Below are 27,860 nucleotides of genomic sequence, written 5' to 3' on the forward strand. Positions count from 1 at the left end.
AAGTGGGATGAAGGTGGCAGTGATCAGCTGGGCCACTCACTGCTTTGTGGCTAAAACCATGGCTATTGTTGTTAATAGAACTTCCTGGCCCAGGTAGTGGGTTTTCAGTCCACGGGGGGATTGAAGTAGGGGCTGCGTGCTCTCCTGCTGGATGACGCATCTCCATGGAGGGGGCTGGAAGGCATCACTGCCTCAGGGTATCCCCATCTCAGGCTTCTGTGATCCTTTCATCTTTAACAACCTTCTATTTGACAATGGCTGCTAAAATCCACCTAGATGTCCAACTCCCTGGTGATGGATACGTAAACTGTGAAAGACACATGGTTTATTTCAACATTATGTATAAAAGTGGCAAGGGGGGGCGCCTGGGTGGCTTAGTCGGTTAAGCGTCCGACTTTCGCTTAGGTCATGATCTCGCAGTTCGTGGGTTCGGGCCCCGCGTCGGGCTCTGTGCTGACTGCCAGCTCGGAGCCTGGAGCCTGTTTCAGAGTCTGTGACTCCCTCTCTCTCTGACCCTCCCCTGCTCACGCTGTCTGTCTGTCTGTCTGTCTGTCTGTCTCTCCCCCCTAGAGAGAAAAAAAAATAAAAAAAAAATAAAATAAAAGCGGCAAGGGGCCGTGTGGTGCAATGGCAAGATCATGGCCTTCATCATCAGACATCCATGCATTTGAAACCATCTCTGCCCCTTACTGAGCTGTGTGATCTTGGCCAATTTACTTAGCCTCTCTGAACTTCAGTTTCAACATCCGCAAAGTTGGAGATAATAACACCCCCATCTCAAAGCCCTTTTGCATTTGAGAAGAATGTCTGAAATACCTTCATATCATGCCACGAGCATATACGTCCCCAATAAATGGTAGCTAACTACAAAAATGGCTACATTATCATTAACCAAAACACAGACGGATTTGAAGCCATCAAAACGATGCTCACAAGGCGTTCTTAATAATGTGGGAGAACACTTCAGCGGTGCACATTGAGAGTATAAAAGTGCCTCAACTATATCATAAAAATTCATAGAAAAACGACAAGAAGGCAATACATCGGACATCACAAGAGACCATCTCTAGATGGCGAATTTATAGGTAGCACTGGTTTTCCGTGTTAGGCCTGTCTGTGGCTCGCAAGCATTCCTGAAGAGGTGGAATCCAGGACTTAGGTTCTGGGTAGGTATCTGGGAGCAGGAGTCCACAGTGGGCAGAGGAGGGCTGGGTTGGGGCTCCGGGGGGCACCCACCGAGAGGCCAGAGAGGCTCAGCCGGGTCAGCACCACGGACAGCGCTCAGGGCAGCCCATGTCCTGGTCTGTGCGGGGTCGGGGGTCCACAGATGACCAGGCCCAGCGACTACCAGGCAAAACTGGTCCTGCCCCAGATGTCACGCCAGCCAAGAAGATGACAGATGTCTTGTTTCTTTAGGGCAGGGTCTGCTATAGTCTTTCACTGAAAGGGCCCTGACTTGGGGCGCCTGGGTGGCTCAGTCGGTTAAGCGTCCGACTTCGGCTCAGGTCATGATCTCACGGTTGGTGGGTTTGGGCCCCGCGTCGGGCTCTGTGCTGACAGCTCAGAGCCTGGAGTCTGTTTCAGATTCTGTGTCTCCCTCCCTCTCTGACCCTCCCCTGCTCACGCTGCCTCTCTCTCTCTCAGAAATAAAAAAAAAAAAAAAAAAAAAAAAAAAAAAAGGGCCCTGACTTGTTCCAAGCCGTCAGGTGAATAGCGGCACACACTGTCAGAATTTCTATTTCTTCAGACCCTTGTCAAACTGGATTATCGTTGCTATCTCAGTTTTTGGCCAACGTAAGAAGTAAAAGAGGTATCTTGCTGTTTGGCTTGCTTTTCGTTAAGAACGGGGTTGATCATCTTTTCATATGCTTATTAAAATTTGTATTAGAATTTGCTATTTTTCAGTATGCTGTTTGCTAAACGTATTTTTCCTTTTTCCTGTAAAAAAATCTTCTTGGGGCAGTCAGTTAAGCGTCCGACTCTTGGTTTCAGCTCAGGTCATGATCGCATGGTTCGTGGGTCCGTGGTGACAGTGCAGAGCCTGCTTGGGATTCTCTGTCTCCTTCTCTCTCCTCGTCCCCTGCTCTCCATCTCTCTCTCAAAAAAAGAAATATTTAAAAAATTCCTCTTGTAACTTTTTTTTTTGAGTTAAGTATACATGAAAGCCAAAAGGCTTTCGTGTTAGACGGATCTGGGTTCGAGTCTCAGGTCCACCTTTTCTAGCTGGATATACTTGGGTACAACCCAGCATCTAGTTATTACTGTAATTTGGGAAGAGTCTCCCATGGTTCCGCACCTCCCAAAATTGAGAGCAGCATTCTGGCCTGTGCATCCTAACTCTGCACGACTCAGGAAGTTCTTCCTGCTCCGGATCCAGGATTTCTACCCTTGGCACGCTTGGCTCCTCGCTCCTGACATGTCCTACCTCTTCCCACACCTCCCCGAGCCCCACTGCTACGTGGAAGCATCTGCTGTTGCCCCAGATAGCTCCTAAACAGGTAGACGGTAAAGACTGTCAGTTCCTCCCTGAGACTTCCTAGGGGAAAAATTTCAAGCATCAAGAAATAATTTTGTAAAGAAGTAGGTTAAAATGCAAAGCAATTTCTACCAGCTAAAAAAAGCATTGCTTGTCTATTTGTGTAGACAATGACAAGTTAATGTGCCATGAATTGGAAGGCTTTGCATCAGCCTGGGTTTTGAGTGCACAGCCAGCCAGGTGAACTGGTTTAATGAAACACCCATTTACAGACCTTCGTAAGCACACACTTCTCATTGCATGTTCCCTCCTCCTTGCCTCTGCTCACCCTCTCCGCTCTGTCTGGAATCATGCCACTCTGCCCTCCCATGAACAAATCACCCTTACCTCTTAACAATGAACACAGCTGCCTTCACTTCCAGGAAGCCCTCCCGGATCCTTAAAGGTAGAAGAGATCTTTATCTACAATCTTCTGGCACTTTGTGTCTCTGAGTTCTGGGAAACCCAGACATCCATCGGTTTCTCTCCTCCCTTAGAAGGTGAGCTCCCCAAGACAGGCCCCATTCACCTCTGCATACTCAGTGCTTCGCGCAAGCCCAGGGCAGAGCAAGTGCTCATCCAAGTGCATTCTACTGAGGGGCGCCTGGGTGGATCAGACAGTTAAGCATCTGACTCTCAATTTCGGCTCAGGTCATGATCTCATGGTTTGTGAGCTGGAGCCACGCACTGGCAGAGCAGAGCCTGCTTGGGATTCTCTCTCTGCCCCTCCCCCAGCATGCACACGTGAGCTTGCACACACACACACACACACACACACACACACTCTCTCTCTCTCTCTCTCTCAAAATAAGTAAGAAATAAACTTTCCCAAAAAAGTGCATTCTGTTGAGATCCAACATGATGTAGAAGGCGTATGGAGAAGCATGGTCCACGTCTTACTGGCCCTGGGGAGCCCAAAATAATCAAGGTCAGTGTTCTAATTTCGGCTCCTCCACAGCTCAGTTATGTGGGCAAAATAGGTTCTCTGGGTCTCTGCTTCCCCAGCTACCCCATGAGGCTACAAATGCCCACTTCCAGACGTTATGAGAACGTCGTGAAATGACATACAGTGTGCATGGAGGTGTGGAGGTGACCTAGCTACGTGCATGGGCTTTTCTGTGTACTTGGTGTCTGGCCACTATTATAAATTTTTTAAAAATCATAATACAAGTAAATGATAAAAACCCCCCATGCATCACCGCTCGTGGATGGAAACAGTAAAGGACAGAGGGGAGCTCCTCACTGAGGGGCCACAAACACATGTGACACAGTCTGGGATCCTGGGGCACCCTGGGGTGCTGGTGGGTTTGCATTAAGGGCAGCTGGAAGGGACATGTGGACAGGTTCAGGCTCTGTAGGAACTTAAATCACAACCATTGAGTCATTCATTCATTCATTCATTCACTCATTTCAACATGGGAGAGATACAGAGATGTGTATGGATGGAACAGTCAGTCTCAAAGAGCCCTGACATCTGTCCACAGCCAGACTTCAGAATCAGCAAGGAGTTAACTTAGGGGTGAGGTGGGCTCAGCAGGGTTAAATCACCGACATTTCACAGAAAGTCTAACTTTGAGTAGGATTCCAGGATGGGGAAAGCCTGGAGACCAGATACTCTACCTGTTCTGTTTTATAGATGGGGAAACTGAGTCCCAGGGAGCTTACATGTCTTGACCAAAGTCATCAGTCACAGAGCTGGAGCCCAGGCGGCTTCTGAGGTGCCCAGCACTTATTGTCAGCTCTGTTTGCATTTAGCCACACGCCAGATGTACAGGAACGAACTACTCCCTCGAGCATATCATCAAAATTAAGAAAACTCATCAACGGGCTCAGGCTTAGCAGGAGAAATGAACTGGAAGGAACCGGGATGGATCATTTGGTTGTAATTCACAAGGGCAGACATGAGCGGCTGGCAGTTGAGTAGAAAAACTCTGAAAAATACTTCGGATCATAGTACTTTTCAGAGTACTTTAGTACTTTAGCCCTTAGCTTGTCTGCCCACCAGAAAGCTAATGCCAGAAATTGTAAGGTGGCATCTCTTGACTCTGCAGCCTCTAGCTCTTCGTGACAGTCTCAACACTTTGCCTTCATGTTCTGGGACCTTCCTTTCTTTCTTTTTTCTTTTTAAATATTTTTTATTTATTTCTAGGAGAGAGAGAGAGAGACAGTGTGAGCAGGGGAGGGTCAGAGAGAGAGGGAGCCACAGACTCTGAAACAGGCTCCAGGCTCTGAGCTGGCAGTCAGAACAGAGCCCGACACAGGGCTCGAGCCCACGAACCACGAGATCATGACCTAAGCGAAAGTCGGACGCTTAACCGACTAAGCCACCCAGGCGCCCCTGGGACCTTCCTTTCTGACAGTCGCTCCATTTTCCAGATTCTGGTCCTTCTCTCCGCCCTCCACCTCCACGCCTTATGAATGTGTCCTCTGTTGCTGCTTCCCAAATAACAGCTCTTTCAATATAAGTTCTTCAAATCTTTTTTCCGGCCAACTCTTCTTCATTCCTCAATGTCCAGCAGTAATGTCACCTCTGTCGTAAGACACACACTAGGCTGAGCACACTCCCTCCTCATTTACATACAGCTCAGCACCCAGTAGGTGCTCAATGGCTGTTCTTATCTGATTGGCCCTTCCCTTCTTTTTTTTTTTTTTTTTTTTTTTTTTTGCTAAATCCAAGGGGATGCTAATATTAGTTGATGGAATCAACTTGTCCTTTAAAAAAGTCTTTAAAAAATGATTACTGAAAGTAAGCTCATATTTTTAGAATGAAATTACTCACTAATACATCCCTACTGGCTTATTATTGTATGTAGGCTACCAAATCCTCCCCACCACCCATGCAGCCAGGAAACAAGGTTTCTCTTTGCTATGACAGCATTTAGGCCGAGTGGGTGGCTTTGGGCAGAAGAGGGATGCCACTGGTGCGGAGCTCTCTGACGCCATCAATACTGTTTTCTAGGGAGAATATTCTGGCGCTGGAGTTCACCTGTGTCCTTTCAACTTGCCACATCCTGACACACAGCTGGGCATCAGTCATTAAAGTCATGTTTCTTCATTGAGATGTGACCCTCACCCCCCCCCCCCAGAAATGTGACAGTCTTAACTTCATCAATTCACGAACCAATGGAGCTTTTCAAAAAACTAATTTCTTAATTATGAACTCAGATCATTCATTTGTCAAATTACTGAACAGAAACAGAAAACATCAGATAATTTATGTTCCTCATGCCCACTGTGAACACCTCACTGGTCCAACATGGACTCCTGCTTGATTCCGCTTAGAAAAGGAAAAACAAGAGGAGCATGGATTCACCTTCCCAATTACAGTGTGTAAACACACGGGTTAATTCTAAGGCCTTGGATGTCCGAGGAGTGAGAAGCACGCTGTCCAATCTGATGGTGGCTAGCTGAATTATAATTGAGTTCACTTTAATTGTAAAGACTAGTTAATTCACATATTGGAAAACTTGAGTATCTTTGGAACAAGTTAGGTGTAGGGGTCGCCCACTTCTCCTACCGTCCATTTTATGCATCTAAACATCGATCAAATACTCCCAAAGACATTTTGGTGGCTTAAAAATGGAGATGTCCTGTGAGACCAAAATATAAACTGGATTTCAGAGATTCAGTATGAGAATAGAGTACACTCAAGGACCTCACTGGTAATTTTACTTCAATTATTTGTCGACACCGAAGAGATTCAGAGTAAGTCTCCCCAGAATGTTCTACTTTAGCACGTGGGCTATTTTGAGCTGAAGGCAATCGAGACCCTGTGGGCTCAAGAGAAACTTTTTGCCCCTCCCTTAACTACCTAGAAGAATCTAAATTGAGGCTCTTTCCCAGAATAAGAGTTATTACAGAGATAAATATATCTGAGAGATCTGTCTGTGTGGCAGAGCAAACATCGAATGACCAGACACTTGCCCCTTACCGCCGTGTGAATCGCCCTCCACCCCTTTGCAGCCCCAGGCCCCCATCCCATTTCTTAGCTCAGGGTGGCACGGACATTTCATTTTACTTTCTGTCTTGGAGCCTCGCATGTGTGTGGGGTTCCCGAGTGTATAAAATTAAATTTGATTTTCTACTGTTAATCTGTCTTGCGTTGATTTAATTCTTAGACCAGATGGAAGAACCTCTGAAGGGTCGAACAAATTTTTTCCTCCCCTGCAGCCAGCCAGGAGACCTGGCACGCTGGGTACCGCTCACCCTGGAGTTTATGGCAGCAGAGATATCCTGGACCTCCAACAGCTGGTCAAGGTAAGAACTTTGACAGCAGACTCCTAGATCTCTACTTACAGAGTCCAGAGAAAGATGAGCGGGGAGGGTCCTTTTCATCCTTTTTGAAATTTAGAGTAGCAGAAAACATTGGTGGAACCAGCTCCTTGGGCTTAGTGACTCTGGTTGGTATTTGGCCCGAGTACTCACAGTTCCTATCTATCTTTTTCCTCCCAGAAATGGCCGTTATTTCTGTCTGCTGTGTTGTTCTATGTCCTGAGAGCTCAGCTTCTCAGCCAGTGAGAATACTGTCTCTGGTCTGTGAGCCAGAGGACACGGACTGGCATGCATCTACTGGGCAGCCCAAACAGACAGTAGGGCTGCCAGCCTTTGTCTGACAGCGCCAGCCATCAGGGCAGTTTGTCCTAAGAGACCTGCTCCATAAAAAGCCGTTGTTGTCTTTAACTTTCACTGTCAGTGCTGGAAAAAATCCGATCCCAGGAGCACCTGCCCTGTGCCACAGATTAGCAGGTCCGTGACTGGAGGCATCACATTGTCATCGGAGACTAGAGATGCCTCATCACCTGTGCAACAAAGTCTTTTGCTTTCTAAGACTGATTTTGGGAAGGAGCTTTCTGGATCATGGGGGCTATATCATCCGCACCCACTCCACGGATGCCACGTGCATCCATGGTAAAGATATATTCCAAGCCTTGAAGGTTACTTCCGGGTCGTTCCATGAAAAGGCTTATTGATTTGAGTCACTATTGACAGATCCCAGTCATCAATGGCCAGATGACAGACGCTCTGAATTGGCTATCTTTGAGAGAAGAAAAAAAGATTAGAGAGGGCTCATCTTAAGCCATTTATTGGCACCTGTGGAGAGACCAAATTAAAAAGAGGACCCAAGGAAACATAATGACTACCCTGAGGGGCTCCCTTAACATGATGAAAGAACAGAAATTAGACTTTGAACAAAAATGAAATTTAACATAAATTCCCTACCCACAGCTGGCCCCATAGGCCTGTTTAGGTTTCCTTTTTTTTTTTCCTTCTTTTTTCTTACAAGATTTACAGATTGCTCTGCAGCCTAGCCTCCGGGCCTAATCCACATGGGTCACTCCTGTACATGCTGAAAGCCAGGAGGTGGCTCAGTAGAAGCACGGGGCCAGGCAGTAGGGCTCAGTGTGGGCTCCGTCATCAGGCTCCCCCTAGCTTCTGGCCTTGCCACGCGATAACCTTTGCAGATACATCCCACATTCCCACCGAGGGAATACATTTCCCCTGGACGGCAGCACATCTTTTCAGGAGGTTCTACCAAATTTAGAGGAGAACGAGAAAGCTCATCCTCCTCCCCCTAGAGGAAATGCATGATGGGAATGTCTCCTAGGTCCTGTTACACATGACCAGACGAAGCCCAGGAGCCGACAGAAGAGGAAAACAAAATTTCACGATGCCTCTTGTTTTCCAAATCCAGACCCACCGGTTACGGATCCTTCCTCTCCCAGGGTTGGCTACTGGCTTCTTGACGGTCTCCCTGGGCATCCTGAGAACCTGGCTTGGTCTCTGCCTACCTTGGGTATGCAGGTTGTTGGCTCTTTCTTTTGGCTACCTTTGGGAATGACTCTGGATCTTAGGAAGGTGCCATCCCTGGGAAGGTCCCTCCTTGGGGACCTGTCCTATACCCAGCGGGGAAGGAGGGGTTATTTAACGCTGCCAGAATATTTACTGTTTGTCCCAGCTGAAAACGGGCAGGCTATTTACAATATATTTTTTTAAGTAGCTCTGTAGTTAAAAGTTAGATTAGAAGCTGATATTCAGAACCTGATAGGAATTTTTTTAAGGCTTCCTCCCCTAAGTTAAAATTAGAGCTATGTACCCGGAAGGAAACGAAGCAAATTGAAGATAATTGGATGGGGAGATCAACCCACAATGCCCTTTAAGTTTGTAACATAAAGGATTCCTTAAGGGATTGAAGGCATCTGTTCTCTATCTTACAAATCTTGGCAAAACTAGAAATACCGCCTCAGAAATAATTCAAAGACCTTTCACCTGTCCTTTTTATCAATTCCCAAACCTTCCCTCCTTATCTCAAAAGAGTTAAAGGTATTGTCCTTAGGAATACAAAGTCGTTCTTGGAGGTACTTAGCTACTTTCTCTGTGCCTTTGTGACGGGGACTTTCTACCCACATCTTCTCTAGGACCTAAGAGCTAGTCTTTGAAAGACAAACTTTATGGGGGCCCCCGGGCGGTTCAGTCGGTTAACTGTCCAACTTCAGTTCAGGTCATGATCTCATGGTTGGGGAGTTCGAGCCCCATGTCAGGCTCTGTGCTGTCAGCTCGGAGCCTCGAGCCTGCTTTGGAATCTGTGTCTCCCCCTCTCTCTGCCCCTCCCCTGCTTATGCTCTGTTTCTCTCTCTCACTCTCTCTCTCTAAAGAAAAAAAAAACATTAAAAGAACGAGAAACAAACTTTAGGGAGAGATTTCTCATCAGAAAAGAAAGACAGACAGAGACAGAGGGAAAGAGGAAGTCTGGCTATTGGGCACATGAACACAACTTCTGCACATACATTAGAAAGCACAAGATCTCGGCACCTGTTCGAGTATGTCTACACCCATGTGTTGCGGGTGTGGGATCATTTCCTACTTCTGGATGGCACTGCCAAAATTAATTTGTAAAAGAACTCGACAGAGTTGGCTTGAGACACCATCTTGTAAGGCTTGGCTCTTCTAAAACTCTCAGAAATCATAAAAAATGAACCCAAATGTTCTGCAAGTACATGTGATCTAGGATTAATCTTTAGTAAATAAAAGCTACTTGGAGTGTGTTGGTGGAATGAAACAGGCACGCCTTTGGAGTCCTTGGCGTTAAATACGATCCTTTTATGCTAGTCAGCTTTACTCAAAGTAAGATAAGCTCTTGTCATCTCTTGTTATAGGACTTCTCAGCAAGAGAGACAACTGAAGGATCCTGGTTAGCTCTTTAACGCTTTGTAAAATTTTCACGAGTGATCAAAACACATCTGTTAAGAACAAGTATGACGAACAGATAAATAACAGTTTAAAAAGATCTTTAGGCAAATTTCTCAAAGTTTCCCCCAATCTTTTTGGTCCCCTGAAACTTCACATTTTACTGTTAAGTGATAAGTTCAATTTACTGACTCTCCAGATTGATTCCGGATAAGAGAAAATAGAGAAACATTAACTGCTAAAGAAGAATCTAAACCACCAGAAATCGAAAGGGCAAAGCCTCCGTATGCAGAGAATGAGATGTGTGTTTCTGGTAGGAAGAAGAAGGAGGAATAAAAATGCACTTTGCTGTGCCTGAGGAAAAGTAAAGTAATTCTGTCCTAGAGCGAATCTGGTTATTTAAGAAGGGAAGAGACCGGACCAAGTCTGAATGTGAAAAAGCTGTAGAAGTCTTGTAGAAAAGGAATCTTTGGAAAGCGATTTCATGCGTGCCCAGGACGGGCTAAGACAGGAATTACTTTAATTAAGTCAATGAGCTTTAATCCCAAAAGTACCCTTGGTGCGAGGTCACAGTTTGGTTTCCTCTGGAGAAGCCGTTCAGGGTTCAACCTCAAGGTTCCTTATGAACGGTTCCAGCAAAGCAAATTTAAAAAGAGCCTGTGTGGTCGATCACTGTTCTTTCTGCCCTTCGGCAAACCATCCGGCCAGGTTTGTTGAAATCAGGCTTCCTCTGCAAACAAATTCATCTCCATTTGGCTGTCATTGGTGGACATGAGGGTGGTTTTTGGAGAGAAAAATTACGTCTCCATAACATACCGTTTTGGATACCAGAGGACCTCGTTCTGAGGAATGGCCTGGGTGAGTTTGCTATTTGCCTATTCACTGGACTCAATCCGGAATTCTTCTGATCTCCTCAGATGACTGCCTCTGACCCTCCAAACTAACATTTCCAATTCTCCCCCATCCATTCGACTTGGAATCATGACAACTGCCCTCTTCCCCGAGGCCCCGCAAACTGCAGGGAGGTGGCCCGATGTGAACAGCCGTGTTGAGACAAGCTTCATGCATGGTGCTGAGTGAGCCACTCAGAAAGACCACCAGGAACATTCGAACCGCAAACCATGAAAACCCGCCAGATGGCCGCTGCCTCCCCTCTCTCCATCTGGGGACGCCTTGAACCTGGCGTCCAGAATCCCACTGTCAGCACTCAAGACACGGGGTTTGGAACTCGCTCCATTCACCTGTGTTTTCCTTTGGTTTCCATGGAAACACCTCTTATTAACGACCTGATTGCTTGTACAGAATAGGCCTCACTTTGGGGGCCCACCTGCGAGACCACTGCCTGAGATTGGTCACACCAGCTTAACTGACCCGATCTATTCTCAGGACCGAGGCTGGTTAACAGGTAGGCACCAATCTACCAACTCAGCTTCTGGACCATGAAAACGTCTTCAAAGTTTCAAAGGCTCAGCGGAAGGGGTTCAGAGGAGGTCTCCCCAAAACGTGCCACTTTAGCACGTGGACTATTTTGAGCTGAAGACAATCGAGACCCTATTGGCTCAAGAGAAACTTTTTGCCCCTCCCTTAACTACCTAGAAGACTCTGAACTGAGGATCCTTCCCAGAATGAGAGTTATTACAGAGATAAATATATCTGAGGGACCATCTGTATGGCAGGGCGAACATCAAACGACCAGACACCCGCCCCTTACCACCCTGTGAATCATCCTTGTCCCCTTTGCAGCCGCAGGCCCCCATCCCCTTCCTTAGTTCAGGGCTACAGGTATCGTATTTTACCTTTCTGTCTCAGAGCCTCGCATGCGTGTGAGGTTCCCGAACGTATGAAGTATTTGATTTTCTTCTGTTCATCTGTCTCAGGTCAATATAATTCTTAGAGCAGCTGAAGGAAACTGAAGGATAGAGGAAAATGTTTCCTCCCCCACAACATAATATTGCATTTTAAAAAATATACTGCAGAGGGGCACCTGGGGGGCTCAGTCAGTTAAGCTCCCAACTTCAGCTCAGGTCATGATCTCGCAGCTCGGGAGGTCCAGCCCCGCATTGGGCTCATTGCAGTCACTGCAGAGCCCACTTCAGATCCTCTGCTCCCCCCATTCCTCCCCGGCTCATGTGTGTGCTCAGTCTCTCTCTCTCAAAAATAAATAAACACTTAAATATATACATGTATATTTTTTGAGTGTGGCTTTTAGGAAACTTGAAATTATGTACGTGTTCACATGCTGTCTCTATAGACTGAGCCACTAGAATTTGTGGGGAAAGTTGCATGAAGATCTTCTCACAGACACTGCATTTCACAAGAGGGTGACTGTGGCCAAGTCTAGGGGCCATTGCCCTTCCCCAGGGTCGCCCTCTCCCTGGGTCCCCCTCTCCCAGGGTCACCCCTGCTCTGGTCTCCTACCACCAGCCCCGGCCCCTTTACTGTGTGACGTCACAACGGAGAACCCTCATCTTCTGTGTCACTGCCACCTTCGCTTGGAAGGTCAGGCCACAGGGCCCGAAGCTTCTGGAATGGGCAAGGCAGGAGGCCCTACTCAGGTCAGTAGGTGGCGGTTTCTCCCCTGGAGAAGGGGGTGATGTTCAGATGAGATGAGCCAGCAGACATGACGCCTTTTAGGATTTGCTCGGCACATCGCCGAGGACAGCCACCCCCAACGTGGCTCTCCCCACGGATTCGGTGAAGGAAGCTATGGGTTCTGCTGTTGAAGTGGGCTGCCCTTTAAAAGTCCTGCCCTGGGGAGAAGGCGCGCTCTGCTTCCTCAGTGAGTGGCCGGCTCCCCTCCCTCCCCTTTCCCTGTCCCTCTCTGCCTCCCCTCTGACAAGCACAGCTGTCCTGGCATTCGGTGGAGTCAGAAACCAGAACAGAGGAGCAATTGCAGGGTGACGGGGTGGGGGCAGACCTGCAGCTCACTCTTTTTTTTTTTTTTTTTTCTAGGAGAGAGAGAGAGACAGTGTGAGCAGGGGAGGGTCAGAGAGAGAGGGAGTCACAGACTGAAACAGGCTCCAGGCTCTGAGCCAGCAGCCAGCACAGAGCCCGACGCGGGGCCCGAACCCACGAACTGCAAGATCATGGCCTAAGTGAAAGTCGGACGCTCAACCGACTAAGCCACCCAGGCGCCCCGCAGCTCACTCTTAAAGACCCGAATACAAAGAACTCCCTGCTCTGTACATGAAGATGTGCATTTGGCTGTGAAGACCGCGAGCACACACTGTCCTTCCCAGGGAGGGGCCCTCATCCCAGCCCATCTCTTCCACGGTGAAGCAGGTCATCAAGGTCACCGTGGGGAGAAGGGGGGGCGGGAAGACACGGGACAGAGGCTGCCCCATGGGGCCCACGCACAAGTAAGATGATTTCCCACAGTGACAGGGGCTTTGGAGAAAAGGAAGCAAGGGAAAAGAGGAGCCCTGGGGGAGAGGTGTGCCGTTGCGGACAGCTCGGCGATGGAGGGAGGCCTGGGGTGGTGGCCTCGGGGACAGAGTGCCCTGCGCAGACAGCCCGGGGCAGCGGGAGCTTCCCGGGAACAGCCAGGGGGCAGGTGGGATGCAGTGAGCGTGCAGTGCATGGCCTCGGGGCCCAGGACAGCAGTTCGAAATCCGTCCTATGTGTGTGTTTCCAGAAAGAGGCCACAAGCCCTGCAGCCTGGCAGGGACCCCAACTCGGAATGTCCTGTGGGTGCTCTGCGCGAGGTTTCCTTCGTCCCTCAAATTTCTCGAAGCTGAGCAAGAGCATGAGGTGCAACAAGTAACTAGTAGAACTCGACTTACGCTTCTATTCGCTCTGAAAAACAGGGAGCATATTGCCTTCACCTACTTACTGGCTAGAGGGAGGCTGGTACCTCCCCCCCACCTGCACCGAGACCTGCAGTGACCAAGGGCTTCCCACTGTGACCTGTGGGCGTTCACCGGCCAAGGGGTGGCCCGCGAGTGGATGCCTTGAGAGAGACAACTCCCTTCTGTAAGGGGAGGGGGCGTGGCCACCGAGATCTTGTGACCCTGCTGCAGGCGAGCCGCCAGTGACTCACAAACAAGATGCTTTCGAGAGCTGGTGAACTTGAACATGAATTATGTATTTTTCTTTTACCGAAAGACGCAAGTTCCAAATGGGAACTGAAGGCAGGCTGTTATCACACGTACGCCGCTCCGCTTGTTTTCACAAGGAGTCGACACACGCTTCGTGTCCCTTCCGATCAAGAGCTGCTCTGATAATAATAGGTGAGAAGATCCCTCCTTCCCCAAGTGATGTAGAGTCTGGAGGAAAAACTCTGAAAATGGGTGTTTGGCAAGATTTCCAGCCTTATGAAACGGGGATGGCTCACGAGATCTCTCAAAGGTGCAGACCTTTATTTCTGGAATATAAAACTTTCTAGCTTGTTTCAAAATCTTCTAGGGGCGCTGGGGGGATTCAGCTGGTTGAGCCTCCGACTTTGACTCAGGTCGTGATCTCGCGGCTCGTGAGCTCAAGCCCCGCGTTGGGCTCTGTGCTGACAGCTCGGAGCCTGGAGCCTGCGTCTCCCTCTCTCTCTGCCCCTGCCCTGCTCATGCTCTGTCTCTCTCTCCCTCAAAAATAAATAAACATTTAAAGCATTTTTTTAATCTTTGAAAGGGGTTGGTTCTGTATGGTTTTTTCAGCCCATCTGTTAAAATTATGAAAAATGCAATACCTTTTGGCGAACTTGCTGTTCAGAGGGAGGTGCGGATGTGCACCCCGTGGTCCGGGGTGTCCCCCCCATGGAGGAGCTGCCGCCCTGCTCGCTGCCAGCTGTGAGGAAGATGCCCCATCCCCTCTGCCATCTGCCCATTCAGGCTGCAGTCACCAGACAGACATGTATGGGGCCACTCAGGGCAGGCCCTCGGGACCAACCGTGATCCAGACCAACTCAGGCTCTGCTGGTGGGGAGCAAACGGGCTGGAGGAGGACACAGAAAAGCCTCATTGTCCCATCAAGAGATGGAGCGCCATGCTGGCCCATGAAGGAGCACGGAGGGCCTGCATGCTGGTTAGGCCCAGGAGGCTGCCTGGAGGAGGCAGCTGAAGACCAGAACACATGAGGAGGAGCTAAGAAAGGGGAAGGGACAGGGCTCTTGGCCCCTGAGAAGGTCAAGGTCAATTGTGGAGCAGTGAGCTGAGCTCCGAAGGCGGGGGGAGCGGGGAGGGCGGGGAGGATGAGGCTCTGAGGCCGCAAGGGGCTTGAGGGTGGTTCTGGGGGCAGTGGGGAGCATCACGGGGTTTCCACCCTGAGTGACATGTCATCACGTGCGGTGCACACCGCCGTGTCCCTCCCGCCGGTGCCCGCGTACTGCCTGGTGCCTGGTGTGTCCCCCTGTACAGAGTGAGAGGGCCCAGAAACCTTCCCTCCCCAAGCGCAGTTGAGTGCAGACCCCACGATCACGCCGGGGCCGGTGAGTCCCAGGAAGCCAGCTCGCTGGTCTTGCTAACACGACGCATCTGTCCCTTTCCAGGACCAATGGTAATCGCCATTATACACAGAAATTCAATCACAGTTTAATGCTGCGACATTCCCTGGGGCCGGGGCCTTGAGCAGCTGGCCTCACCGGCCATTTTCCTCATGGCGTGTCCCCGTCCATTCCCCGTCACCTCCTTCTCCCCTTCCAGATCACGCTCGACCCACTGACGGAGCCCCGTGTCTCCGTCCTCACCTGTCTCGGGGCCGAGCCCAGCCGTCCACACAGGCCTGGCTGCGATCAGCAAACACACGGGTGAGTGGAGGCTCCCGGCCCAGCCTCCTCCCAGACCTGCCACACAGTTTCCCACCTCTGCCAGGCTGGCCTCCGGGGATGACTTCCCCTCATCCCTGCCCAGCCCCCTCCTCCTTGGAGAAGCAAGTCTCCTTCACAGTCCAGCTTAAAGGCCATCTCTTGAGGTTTGTCCAGCCAGCAAAGGCCTCGTCTCTTGTCTGCCTCTCCTGAAACTGGGGCTGCGTCTGGTCCCCTCTGTGTCCACAGCCTCCAGCCCCAGCCCCAGAGGCAACGCGAGGAGAGCATTTGCCGAAAAACCAAACAAGGACGTACCGCAGAAGCTCGTTGCCATTATATCAGCTTCTGGAACAAACCCTGGCATTAAGTGCTGTCTGGGGCCAGGGGCTGCATAAGAGATGCGTTATTTTAATAAATATAGGATGATCCAGCCGGGGAGATGGGGACGGCGTGGCAAGATTCTCATTAAAACTGCAGACACAGATTTCCATGGAGAGTGGTGCCTGGCCTTGCCTCGGAGATCTCTCTGGGCTGACTCGGGATGGAAAAGGGGTGGCCGGGAAGCGGGGACCCTGCCCCTCTTCCCAGCCAGCCCGGCCACAGTGCCCATGACCTCGCTGCATTGTGCTCTCCGGATAATACCTGCCAGGAATTTTGTTTCAGATCGCTGAGCCGTGCCCCACCCCCCAGCCCATATCTGAATGCTGGAGCGCGGCTTCCAAAACCTCCTGGAAGAAAGCCGGCGACTGGGAGGTTTGGTGCCAAGGCGTGGCAGGTGCAGCCGGGCATGGAGGAAGGGGCGAAGTCTGTGCCAAGAAACCACTTTGCAAGTCAAGGTCCCTGACTTGCCATCACCACCCCCACATCCCCGGGCCTCAGGAAGGGGTGGCTGACCCGCAGGGCATTGGAATGTGGGAGACGGAGGAAGGGCCCCCTGGTTTCCTGGTGGTGCGTCCCAGCCTGCACAGGAAGGCAGGTGTCAGGGGAGGGGACTCACATGGGCATCGACTGGTGATGAGCAGGGCCCTGGGGCAACCTTAGCAGTGAGTGTTGAGGGTTGGGGTCTCAGGACGCACCCGTGGTGCCCCGAGGTGGTCCAGGGCTCCTGCGCATGCTGGGGACATCAGGATGCACCCACGGCACCCTGAGGAGGTCTGGGGCTCCCGTGCACTCTGGGGACGTCAGGACACACCCGCGGCACCCTGAGGTGGTCCGGGGCTCCCGCGCACGCTGTGGACGCACACTCAGCACCTGCCTGTCCCCGGCTCCACTGGCCACTGCCTCGCGGGCCCATACATTGGGACCCTACGAAAGGCAGACTGCTTTTAATCCGTGACTGCCATCCTTTATGCAGACACCACAGCCCCAAGTAATGGATGAGCCACTCCCTTTGGCCGCCTTTATCACACCTGAGAGCAGGCCGTTAGCATTTAGAGGCAGAGCTGGATCTGGGGCCCTGGTCTCATCCTCTGCCGCCGCACAAACAGGCTGCTGGCCTTGTCCCTGCCCAGCAGGCCCGGAGATGAAGCCCCTCGCTTCCCGCTAACAGATCGCCCCCGTTGTGTCTTTAACAGATGCATCCATCAGCGGGAAACAGTGTGGCCGCGTCCATCCAGTGCTCGGAAAGGACGATTCACCGGGGCTCAAAGCAGTTACTGGAGGCCTGGTGGGTTTCAAGACCCTCTCCCTCCTTTATCACCTGATCCCACCCCCACCATGGCCCCGGGGGCAGAGGGGAGCCCTTTGTCCCCCAAGGGGGCTTGAGAAAGTCAGAATGATCGTGAAGAGCCTTTAAAACCTCCACAAAATAAGGAGCACCATGTTTTTGTGCATGTAGGACACACGCACCTTACAAACGGTGCCACGCACCTACCACACGCGTCCATGCGTGATAGAATAGCGCATATATAAAGGGGCGCCGGGGTGGCTTAGTCGGTTAAGCGTCCGACTTCAGCTCAGGTCATGATCTCACGGTTCGTGGGTTCGAGCCCCGCGTGGGGCTCTGTGCTGACTGCCAGCTCAGAGCCTGGAGCCTGTTTCAGTCTGTGACTCCCTCTCTCTCTGACCCTCCCCTGCTCACGCTGTCTCTCTCTCTCTCCTAGAAATAAATAAAAACATTAAAAAAATTAAAAAAAAGAGAATAGCGCATATATGTGTACTTGCATACACCTGGGTAACGTGTGCAGGGAGGGACAGTACGAAATACAAATACTTCTGTGAAGCAGAACCATACAGCACGAGTTCTCTACGCTCCAGCCTCACACTCAGTAGGACGAGATCCCCAGCCTGGCAGCCGCCCGGGGGCGGGGGGCTCTGAAGGCAGAGAATTGGGGTGCCCCCCCATCCACACCCTGGGGCATCTGTCCTGCACCTGGGGGATGGGCAGAGAGCCCACCGTGCCACACTCGCTCTCAGCACCCCTCGCCCCCAGGGGCACACCCCTGAGTCCCTGTGGGTTGGATATGGGTATTATGTTACCTCTACGGTCACACTTCTACCCATTTTGCAGAGAAGTCAACTGAGGCTGAGAAGGACCTACGGCCAAGGTCCCACAGTCAGAAAGCGGGCAGAGCCCAGGATCCCATGTTTGCCCCGCCCCCGCCCCCAGATCTTGCCGGTGGTCTCTCACTTCCTGTGGTGGCCCCTGGGCTCTGCTCTCAGCCGGGGACTCGATCCAGGAGCAGAACACGGAGGGAGCAGACGGGGCTTGGCATCGAGGCTACCTGCCGCTGACGCATTTGCACGGCAGCCAAGCTCCTCGCTGTCCGTCCGTGGGCTCCACCTGTCAGACTCCAGAAGCACCCAAGGCGGCGAGGAAAGCGCCGTGTTTGGGGGCAGGGCCCCGGCTGCCACATGGAGACGCAGCTGGGAGGGAGCAGACAGCGCCCCGGCCGGGCTGGGACACAGCCTGGGAGTCTGGGGGACGTGCTGGAGAAGGGCCCTCGGACACAGCGTGGGCACGGGGCGGGGGGGGGGGTGGCGTGTCCGGCTGAGGCCACGCACGGCGGCTCCGGTGACTGGATGGGTGGGCGGTAACCTCTGCGAGGATGTGTGATGGAGAAGAGGGTGCTCTGGGGCCCCTCCCCCTGGGGGTGGGCCCCCCCCAGCTTCCACCCCTATGCGCACAGATGAACGACATCAGCCACTCGGGCAGGATGTCCCCCACCCCATGCGGCAGTGGGACACGGCTGCTACAGGCTGCCATGGTTCCCAGACTGTGGGCCACGGCACCCCAGGGTGCCACAGTGAGCGACGGACACAGAGGAATTTCTTTTTTCCCGAGAAAAACACAGTGATGTTCAACATCTTCTGAATTCTGCGCCCACTTCCACCTTGAGTTGTTCATAGTATCTTTTTTTAATGTCTCTTTATTTATTTTAGAGAGTGTAGAAGCAGGGGAGGGGCAGAGAGAGAGAATGTGAAGCAGCTCCAGCCTCTGAGCTGACGGCAGTGAACCCGACGCGGGGCTCGAACTCACGAGTGGTGAGATCATGACCTGAGCCGAAGTCGGACGCTTAACCGACTGAGCCCCCCAGTCCGCTCAGGTTGTTCATGGTGTCCACATGCGATCACGTCACCTCCCTTTCGATGGCACCTCTCTCTGCCACGCCGGGTTTCTGGAGGGGGCGGTGATGAGAAGGAAGATCAGTGCGGACGAGGAAACGAGGGCGCTGACGCGGGGCTCGGCCGTGACTCCAGGGCCTGAGGGGACGGAGGAGCTCCCCCCATCGTGGTGAAGCATCGAGCCAAATACCATTCTGGCAGGTGAGTCGCATTTTTAAAAATGATTGTGATTTAACAGGACCTGCCTGCTTATTATGTGCCTGGACCTAACTACTAAATAAGCCTTTAGTAAACCTATTTGTTTGTTAATTTATTTATTTAATTTTTTTTTAATTGAGAGAGAGAGAGCATGAGGGGGTGAGGGGCAGAGAGAGACAGAGACAGAGAGAGACAGAGAGGATCTCAAGCAGGCTCCACGCTCAGCGCAGACCCCGATGCGGGGCTTGAACCCATGCCCCTGGGATCATGACCTGAGCCGCAATCAGGAATGGGACGCTCAGCCGACTGGGCTCCCCAGGTGCAGAGGTCAGGGTGCTCCCTGCCACCCCAGTCTCGACTCTCAGTCTTTAACAGAGGAACCAAGACCCTTGGGGCAAGTAGCTGATTCTGGGACCGGGCAGGGAAATGTAGCCGGTGAGCCCGGAGCAATTCCGACGTGCGAGAGGACGTGCGAGAAAATACGGATCATAGTGAGGGGTGTGTCCCCGGGCCCGGATCCAACCGAAAGAGCCAGCTGAGCAACAGAACAGCTACAGAAGTGTTAGATTAACCCAGAGGATGACGTAAATATTTGTGGTCCATCCTCATATCAATAGACGACAGAATAAATAAATAAATGAGGGAGACAGCACAAATCTCCTTGAAGGAGAATTCTAAATAATTTATGGAGACGCTCTGCCCTCAAGGAAAAGGGGCCACAACTCCCCTGTCCCCGAGGTGGGGGCCCCCCAATGACCTCCCGCTGGACAGCACAGTGTGGGAAGGGGGGTGAAAAGGAACCTCACAGCTGCGAACCCTGGGAAACACCACCTCGGCCGGGGGACCGAGGTCAATGTCATGGTGACAGGCCACGTTCACAGCACGCCCCCCCCCACCCCGATATGATGTGATGAGAAGGAGGCTTCACCTCTGTGGTTCCCCTCCCCCCAAACCGTGACCTCAGTCTAATCACAGGAAAAACATCAGACAAATCCCAACTCAGAAAAACGCTCTAAAAACACCAGACGAGCACTCTTCAGACACATCAAGGTCGTCGGCAGGCGGAATGTCTGAGAAGCGCCGCACGCCCGGGGCCGCGGGAGCCCAGGCAGCCCGACCACTAGCTGTATGGGGTGCCCCGTATGGGGTGCCCCGACGCGGTCCGGCCGCAGAAGGTGGGCGGCAGGGAAACGCCGAGGAACCCGAATACAGAATGGAGCTAGTTAATAAGAACGCGGCCATATCGGTTCCTGATCCGTGACAAACATACCCAGCTACGGACAGGGGGAGCCGGGTGTGAGGTGTGGAGGGGCTCTCTCTGCTCCGTCTTTACAATTTCTTTGTGAATCCAAAACCGCCGCAAGATTTAAAACTCTAAGAAAAGGGGCGCCTGGGTGGCTTAGTCGGTTAAGCGTCCGACTTTTGCTTAGGTCACGATCTCGCGGTTCGTGGGTTCGAGCCCCGCGTAGGGCTCTGTGCTGACTGCCAGCTCAGAGCCTGGAGCCTGTTTCAGTCTGTGACTCCCTCTCTCTCTGACCCTCCCCTGCTCGCGCTGTCTTTCTCTCTCTCTCCTAGAAATAAATAAAAAACATTAAAAAAAATAATAAAAATAAAACTCTAAGAAACAAGACGCTTGAAAACTAAATGCCAGTGTTGAAGTCGGTGGACCCATGTCCAAATCGAAGCTCTGTGACCTCCTCTCTGGGTGGCAGAGGTTAGCGCTCACCAAATGCCCACGTGCGCCTCCACCTCCTGGGCTCGGGCTTCCTCCGGGCACCGGGGGCCACGTGTGACCAGATGAGAGAGGGCATGTCACCCCCTGACCAAAGGAGCAGGAGCCAAGTGCCTCCCCGGAGACGGGAGGAGCCCTCGAAATTCCCGAGGGAGAAGCGGTCTGCGGTGCGCTGAACGGACCGTCACGCTCATCACCGTTACGTCCACGCTGTCCTCTCCAACACCACCACCGTCTTCTGATGAGACGGGGCCCACCGCCTGTACCCCAAGGGCAGGGCTCCCCCACCCGTCAGCCCTGGAGGATGGTGGCATTTCCCGTCCGGGGTAGTCCAGGAAGCTGTTTTAAAAACGTTTTCTTCGTTTTCTTCCCAGATTAGTCATTTATTTTTAAAATCACATCTCATCGATCCTCAGCCAGGGGAAACAAATGTGCCTGAGCACGTGTGCGTCCCCACAGAACTGGGAGACGGCAGGCGGCGCGGCTCTCCCTCCCTCCGAGCTCACGCCCGCTGACAGGCAGTCACAGGGTCAGGGGCAGGCGCATCAGAGGAGGGAAGTTCACTTCCAAAGCTGGCCGTGCTCTGCCTCCTGTGGGCCGGAGCCGCGCCCTTGGGAAGGCCACCCCCCGTGATTACGGGCAGGGACACACGAGCCTACTGATGTCGGGGCGTCAGCAAGCGGCACCCACAACACGCCCCAGACAACTCCCAGGAAATCTGGGGTATTTTCTCTTAACTATGGGGACCATTGGCTTCTTCTTTTTTTTTTTTTTTCTAGAATCCAATATTTTCAACACTCACTGTCATAGTAACCATGCTGTGGGGTTTCCTTCTAGAAAGAGCTTCCTGGGGCCACAGCTCCATGGGAACCAGAGCGGGATTAAGGCAGGGTAGGGGCCGGTTCAGGAGGGGCTCGCCACCGCTTCCCTCCCCCCGCCCTGGCCCCGAGCCCTTGGACACGCCTCCTCGTCTCCCCAAGGTCCGGCACCTTCAGATGGAAAGTCAGAGCCGCCACCCAGGACCCCGACTCCGTGAGCGATGTGCCCAAAGTCACACGCAGCTCTAATCCGACTAGATTAATCCGACCCTCAGAGCAAGACTCCCAGGACCAGCATCATCTCGAGGGCAGTGAGAGGAAACAGAGGAGGCCCAGGCTCTGTGTCCCTGGTTCCCCTCCCCTCCCCTCCCCACCCCTGCTGTCCAGCCCTGGCCAAGAACAGCCCCCCTCCTCTCTGCAGGGGCCCAGGGAACGAGGCTACTCTGGCACCTGCTTCATGGCAGTGGCTGGGAGCTGGGGACACACAGGCAGGAGGTGGCTCCACCCCCAGAGTCAGTATATCCCGGCCCCCCCCGCCCCCCCAGGAGAGGCGGGTGAGAGACGGGGCAGGACCCGGGGACCGAAAACGGGCCCTTTGCTGGAAGGGTGAGTCATCTAAGGCTCAAGGAAGAGGTGAAAAGGGAGATTGTGCCTGGAAACGGGGTTGGTGGTAACAGGGTCCAGGAGTCTGGGCCCCGGGCCCCCTGAGCCCCTGCCCAGTGGCACGGGGCCAGCCAGAGGGAGGAGGCCAGAGGCCTGGGGCCGGAAGCCCGGGGGGCTCAGCAGGACCACGTGTCGGGGCGGGAGCCGGGCGGAGGGGGCTGGTCTCCGAGGGTGACCCGGCTGGAAAGCCCCTCCCTGGTCGTGAGCACGGCTGCTCCCTGGGACCGCGCTGGTCCCCTCCCCCCCTCCCCCCTGCTCCTCCTCCTTCACTCTCCCTGCGTGGCTGTGCCCAGCGGGCCTTCCCCCTCCTTTCTGGGGTTTTCCCCTCTGAGCCTCGTATGAACACAGCTGCCCCAGGCCCCTGCCTCGTTACCCAGCAGAGCGCTCACAGAGCCGCCTTCCGGGACGTCCCGTGCCTAGGTGACCAGCGAAGCCTTTTCAAGTCTGGACTCCAGGGACCCACTGAGTTCCCTTGAGTGCCCTCCGCCTCTCTGAGCCTCCGCTTCTTCCTCCGAACGGCGGGAACACGCACGTCCCGGGGAGGCCAGGAGATGTGGCTGCACCTGCCACACACCGGGCCACGAAAGCGCCGCACTCCTTCCCAGGAGGACCCGGCGAGGGCTCTGCGCCGGCACCGGGCTGTCAGCTCAGAGGCAGGGAGGTCGGGGAGGGGCCGGGGCCCCCCATCCCTGCTCCCCATCCGTGCCCACCTCCCGGCTGGTGCGCGGGCCGGGCCTCAGATGCGGCAGGGATTTGGGTGGAGCACTGAGGAAGGCTGTGCAGAGGATGGTCTTCCCCCAACGCTCTGATGAAGCATGTGCCCATTCACTCACCCGGTATTTACTGAAAGCCTCCTCCACGCGGGAGACGGCTCTGTGTCCGCTAGGCGAAAAAAAAATCATCGGTTCTACTGTTCAAAAGCTAATAATCCACTAAAACAAAACCGAAAGCACTTACGAAAAGGATCTGCTGAGCACCGGCTGTTTAAGGAGCCACACCGTGTGATATTTCACGGCCTCATCTCCTTTCCGCCCCAGCCGCCCGGGGAAGGGCATGGAATAATCTCTGTTTCGTAGACTTGCCAATGCCCGGGCCGCAGCCAGACAGTCGCAGGGCAGAGGCGGAGGCCGGGTGCACACCCACGGCCCACCCCGCACCCGGACACAGACCGGCCACCGAGGTCTCAGAGGAGCAGGGGACGACAGTCGTGTCCCGTTTCCTATTGAGAAGCACCTTCCTCGTATTTCCCTCCCAGGCTACTTGGTGCTGACGCGAAACACTCGAGAAGAAAGCAAAAGAGAAACGTGTTATCAAATAAATTAACCTGACACTTTATGTCTCATAAAGTAATTTCTAACAAGTACCATTTCTCAGGAATTAGATTGTTTACATTTTAGTCAAATTGTTCTCACTCGCGTTGCTTAGTGATAGTCAAAAGCGACGAGGCCCTTGTATTGCAATAGTTACATAATGGCTGGACCATTTTGGAGCCTGGAACACGGAAGTGCCCACAGGGAGACAGCACCGTTTGTGGGTCTGCGCTCGTGTGGGGAGAGGGAATCACGTGCTCTGTGTGAACTCGCACTTGTGGTACTGAGCTCCCCAGCCAAGCTCTGCATTCTAGGCAGTGAGTCTCCTGTCCGTGGGAGTATGTAACGGGGGGGGCAGATGGCATCCATCTCCCTTCTAACCTGGAGGTCCGGAGGTGTGCTTCTCCTCTCAGTCGGCAGTGATGCCCATCTAGCCGGAAGGGAAGGGCCCAAGTTGTGGACAAAATAATTCCCCGAAAGCCTTAGCCCAGCATGAGCGGAGTGAGACAGTCTGGCCAGTGGGGAGCTGGTGCAGGGTAGACAAGATAAAGACACATGGGCTTCGGGGCCAGACAGAACAGGGCCACCTCCTATACCAGCTGTTGTGCCAGGCTTGCCCCAAGCAGGTCACTTACTCCCCTGAGACTCAGTGTCCTTTGGAAAAATGGAAAGGAGGTGGAAGACTCCTCTAGGGACTGTTGTCCATGGTGTTGACTGCTGCATTCCCTACGGGCAGGCTCTGACAGAGCAACTGTTTGCATAATCCCCGAATAGAGGGAGGAGAAGTGGCCCTGGACGTCCAAGCCCACCCTGCAGTCTCACCCCTCACCCCTCACCCCACCAATGCAGAAGGAAGGGCACCCGCCCATGGCATCCTGTTACTCTAGACCAGAGGCTGGCAAACTGCCATCTGCAGGACGAATCTTGCCCCATGGACTGTTTGGGCTGCAGATGGACTATGAATTATTTTTGGTGTCTCAAGAGTTGTGTGTTGGGTTGAATCGTGCCCCCGAAAATTCCTGCCCTTTCTGCAACCTCAGGAGGTGATCTTAGTTGGAAATAGGGTCTCTGCAGACGTGATTGGTAAGATGTGGTCACCATGGGGGGCGCCTGGGGGGCTCGGTCGGTTAAGCGTCCAACTTTGGCTCAGGTCATGATCTCGCGGTTCGTGGGTTCGAGCCCCGCGTCGGGTTCTGTGCTGACAGCTCAGAGCCTGGAGCCTGTTTGAGATTCTGTGCCTCCCTCTCTCTCTGACCCTCCCCTGTTCAACCTCTTTCTTTCTCTCTCTCTCTCAGAAATAAATAAAAACAAAACAAAACAAAAAATTAAAAAAAAAATTTTTTCAAAAGATGTGGTCACAATGGAGTGGGGGGGCTCTCACCCACTGGCTGTCTGGGTCCAGACACACATGGGGAAGCCGTGTGATGCCAGAGGAAGAGTCTGGAGAGACGTGGCCACAAGCCAGGGTTTGCTGGCACCACCAGCGGCTGGAGGAGGTGGGGAGACTCGCCGCCGGAGCCTTGAGCGAGAGAGCACGGCCCGCTCACAGCCTGACTTCAGACCCCCTCTCCTCTCCACCACTGTCCCGGGGGACCAAGTGCCATTAAGTTAGTGATGATCAATTACAATTGATAGGTAACCCTTTTTAACAATTTTTTTGACCTTTATTCATTTTTTGAGAGACAGAGAGTGAATGGGGGAGGGGCAGAGAGAGGGAGGTACAGAATCGGAAGCAGGCTCCAGGCTCCGAGCTGTCAGCACACAGCCCGACGCGGGGCTCGAACTCATGGACCTTGAGATCATGACCTGAGCCGAAGTCGGACGCTTAACCGACTGAGCCACCCAGGTGCCCCTGGAATCGATAGTCAACTCTAATTAATTGGTGATGAGTCAGTCAACGCCTGCTCCCATGCCGGGATATCAGTCCCACGGGGTAGGGGCTACGTCACCAGTACCCACCATCGCGTCTCGTGTGGATCCATGAAGTCCCGTAGAAATAGCAGCTGCGTGAAGGAGTGAAGGACTGAATGAACCGAATTTCAAGAGCTCCGTGGGTGCAGTTCGAGCCCTGGGATCCCCCTGGCCTGTGGACCCAGCGGGGCTCCAGCTCCGGGCCCCTGTGGCCCTATGTGACCATATCAAAACCAGGGTGGGTTTGCACAAAGTGGCACGAGTTCCCCACTCTGTGCCAGGCCGCCATGAGGAGGAACTGCCGTGGGCGCCCGGAGGAGGTGTTAGTGGGCATGAGCTGTTACTCTGGGAGACCCTGGGGCAGGGCTGGGGGAGCAGGGGGTGCAGCCGGAACAGTCCGAGGCAATCGGGAGGGCTTTGGGGATGAGCGGACACTCACACTGCTCATGGGGGGGGGAGGGAAGAAGGCGAGATGTGGAAAGAGTCCATGTTCAAGTCTAGGCACCATCCCCCCTCCGGCTGCTGCCCATTAATCATTGCCCCCAATGCTAACTCCATCTTGCTTTTTGCAGCCACTTACTAGAATTCTCCACCTGTGTCCTGCATGGCAAACCTCAATTTCTCTGGCCATCGAAGCAGCATTTTCACCCACGCCAGCCTCGGGGGGAGGGAAAATCGGTCTCACTCTCAGAGATTACCAACAGGCTAATGGCCTCGTTATCCAAGTCGTGAGGGGACCAAGCCCCAGAGAGAAATGAAATGTGCAAACACATCTCCCCTCTGCAGCAGGCGCGGAAGCACGGAAGACGATGGGGTCGGTCTCGGGGGCACAGCGGCCGTGGCGGCCGGGCCACACATGCCCGGAGCCCCCGTGGGTCCTCGCCGTCCCTGGCTGTGCCGGGGTGCAGTGCGGGAGAGCCCTGACCCTGCGTTCTCCCCGTCACTCTGCCCTGTGTTGCACTGGAAAGGCACCACCATCGGCTGAAAGGTGGGAGGCTGGAGTCACCGCGCCAGGCCACCAGGGAGGGGAGATGGTCCCCATCTGACAATGGCAGAGTCTGTCTTCTTTCTTCCCACCCACCACCTGCATCCAGCCAAAGAATTTGCCAGAAATCACCTTCCAGGTGAAAATCGACGGCTCCCTGTCTGCACCTCTGCTCCATTAATATGATGTGTTTTTGCGGCTCCTTACACCAGGTAGATAAATGGAGACTGCCGCTGCCGGGATGGCCTCCCTGATGCTCCCCAAGCCCGGCCGCTATGGGCAGGGATGAGGGCAGCAGAACAAACAGATCAATGCAGGTCATCACACGCCATGCTGGTGGCTCGGCGGCCAGCATTTTTCCTGCTCAAAGCCGCAAGGATGGGCACATCTGTCAGCCTCCTTTGTGTACCTGGAACCCTGGCCTCTAAAGCAGCTTCCCTGCCTTCAGCATGTCCCCGACATACATCTAAAGGACGGTTCCGGTCAGTCTGGTACCTGTTCCCAAACAGAATGGCCGGGAACTAAGTCCCACCTCCATAGCATCTGCCCCGGGGCTGCTGTGGCACAGCTGTGGGCTGTACCCCCTGACCAGGGACGGTGATGGGTGCTTGTGAGCGGGCGCTGGGCACAAGCTGCTGGCTGTGGGGCAGCCCGTCCATCTCCCATGACCGCCTGAAGGGGGGGGGCTAGCGTCATCCCCATTTTACAGGAGAGGAGACTGAGGCACAAGGAGGGACCAGAGCCACCCGAGATCACACAGTAGGTACGGGCTCAGGACCCTCGTGCTGAGCCCCCTTCTGTGGCTCCTCAACTACAGCCAGAGGAGCTGCTCAGGGACCAGGGTGCCCTGGGCAGGTGGGGACCGTCCAACCCAGGCCTGTGCGGATGTCAACCCAGGCCTGTGCGGATGTCATCCTCGGGGCTGCCCGTCCAAGAGTGCTCGCCCCACCCCCCGGGGCCTGGCCTCCACGAAGTCCTGCATGGTTTCTCAGCCTCGAGGGCTCCGGCATCTTCCGGGCGTGCCCTGCCTGCCCCCTGTCTGTCCCTCCCAGGTGCCTGTGTCACCACTGGTCCCCTACAGCGGCTCAGGCTGTCCTCCAGACCAGCAGTACAGGGCCAGGCGGCATGTTCTGGAACCGAGTTGCACAGCCGCATACTCCCGAGCACAGCTATACTCAGGGGGCCTCGGAGGCTTGGCTGTAGAACTCATCTGGATGGACCGCAGCTCCGTTTCTTAGGCTTTCCCGC

At 53.5% G+C, this 27,860-nt stretch overlaps 1 protein-coding gene and 2 long non-coding RNA genes across 4 annotated transcripts in view; 2 read left to right on the forward strand and 1 right to left on the reverse strand.

Moving 5' to 3' along the window:
* SORCS2 (sortilin related VPS10 domain containing receptor 2) overlaps nt 1–27,860 on the reverse strand; it is a 410,780-nt gene that overhangs the window by 117,445 nt on the left and 265,475 nt on the right. The gene's annotated exons all lie outside the window — the stretch shown is intronic.
* Nucleotides 12,792–14,757, forward strand: LOC120231833. Of its 2 annotated transcripts, XR_005528437.1 has the most exons (4): nt 12,792–12,991; nt 13,335–13,450; nt 13,805–13,929; nt 14,521–14,757. It is a non-coding gene; the product is annotated as an uncharacterized LOC120231833 (long non-coding RNA). The 2 variants fall into 2 exon arrangements; XR_005528436.1 differs by lacking the exon at nt 14,521–14,757 and having other exon boundaries at nt 13,805–14,145.
* LOC120231834 lies at nt 15,334–17,372 on the forward strand. The gene is made up of 3 exons (XR_005528438.1): nt 15,334–15,434; nt 15,681–16,267; nt 17,006–17,372. It is a non-coding gene; the product is annotated as an uncharacterized LOC120231834 (long non-coding RNA).

The sequence above is a fragment of the Hyaena hyaena genome, unplaced genomic scaffold (assembly GCF_003009895.1).
Source record: "Hyaena hyaena isolate Hyena2069 unplaced genomic scaffold, ASM300989v1 scaffold_63, whole genome shotgun sequence".
Lineage (NCBI taxonomy): Eukaryota > Metazoa > Chordata > Mammalia > Carnivora > Hyaenidae > Hyaena > Hyaena hyaena.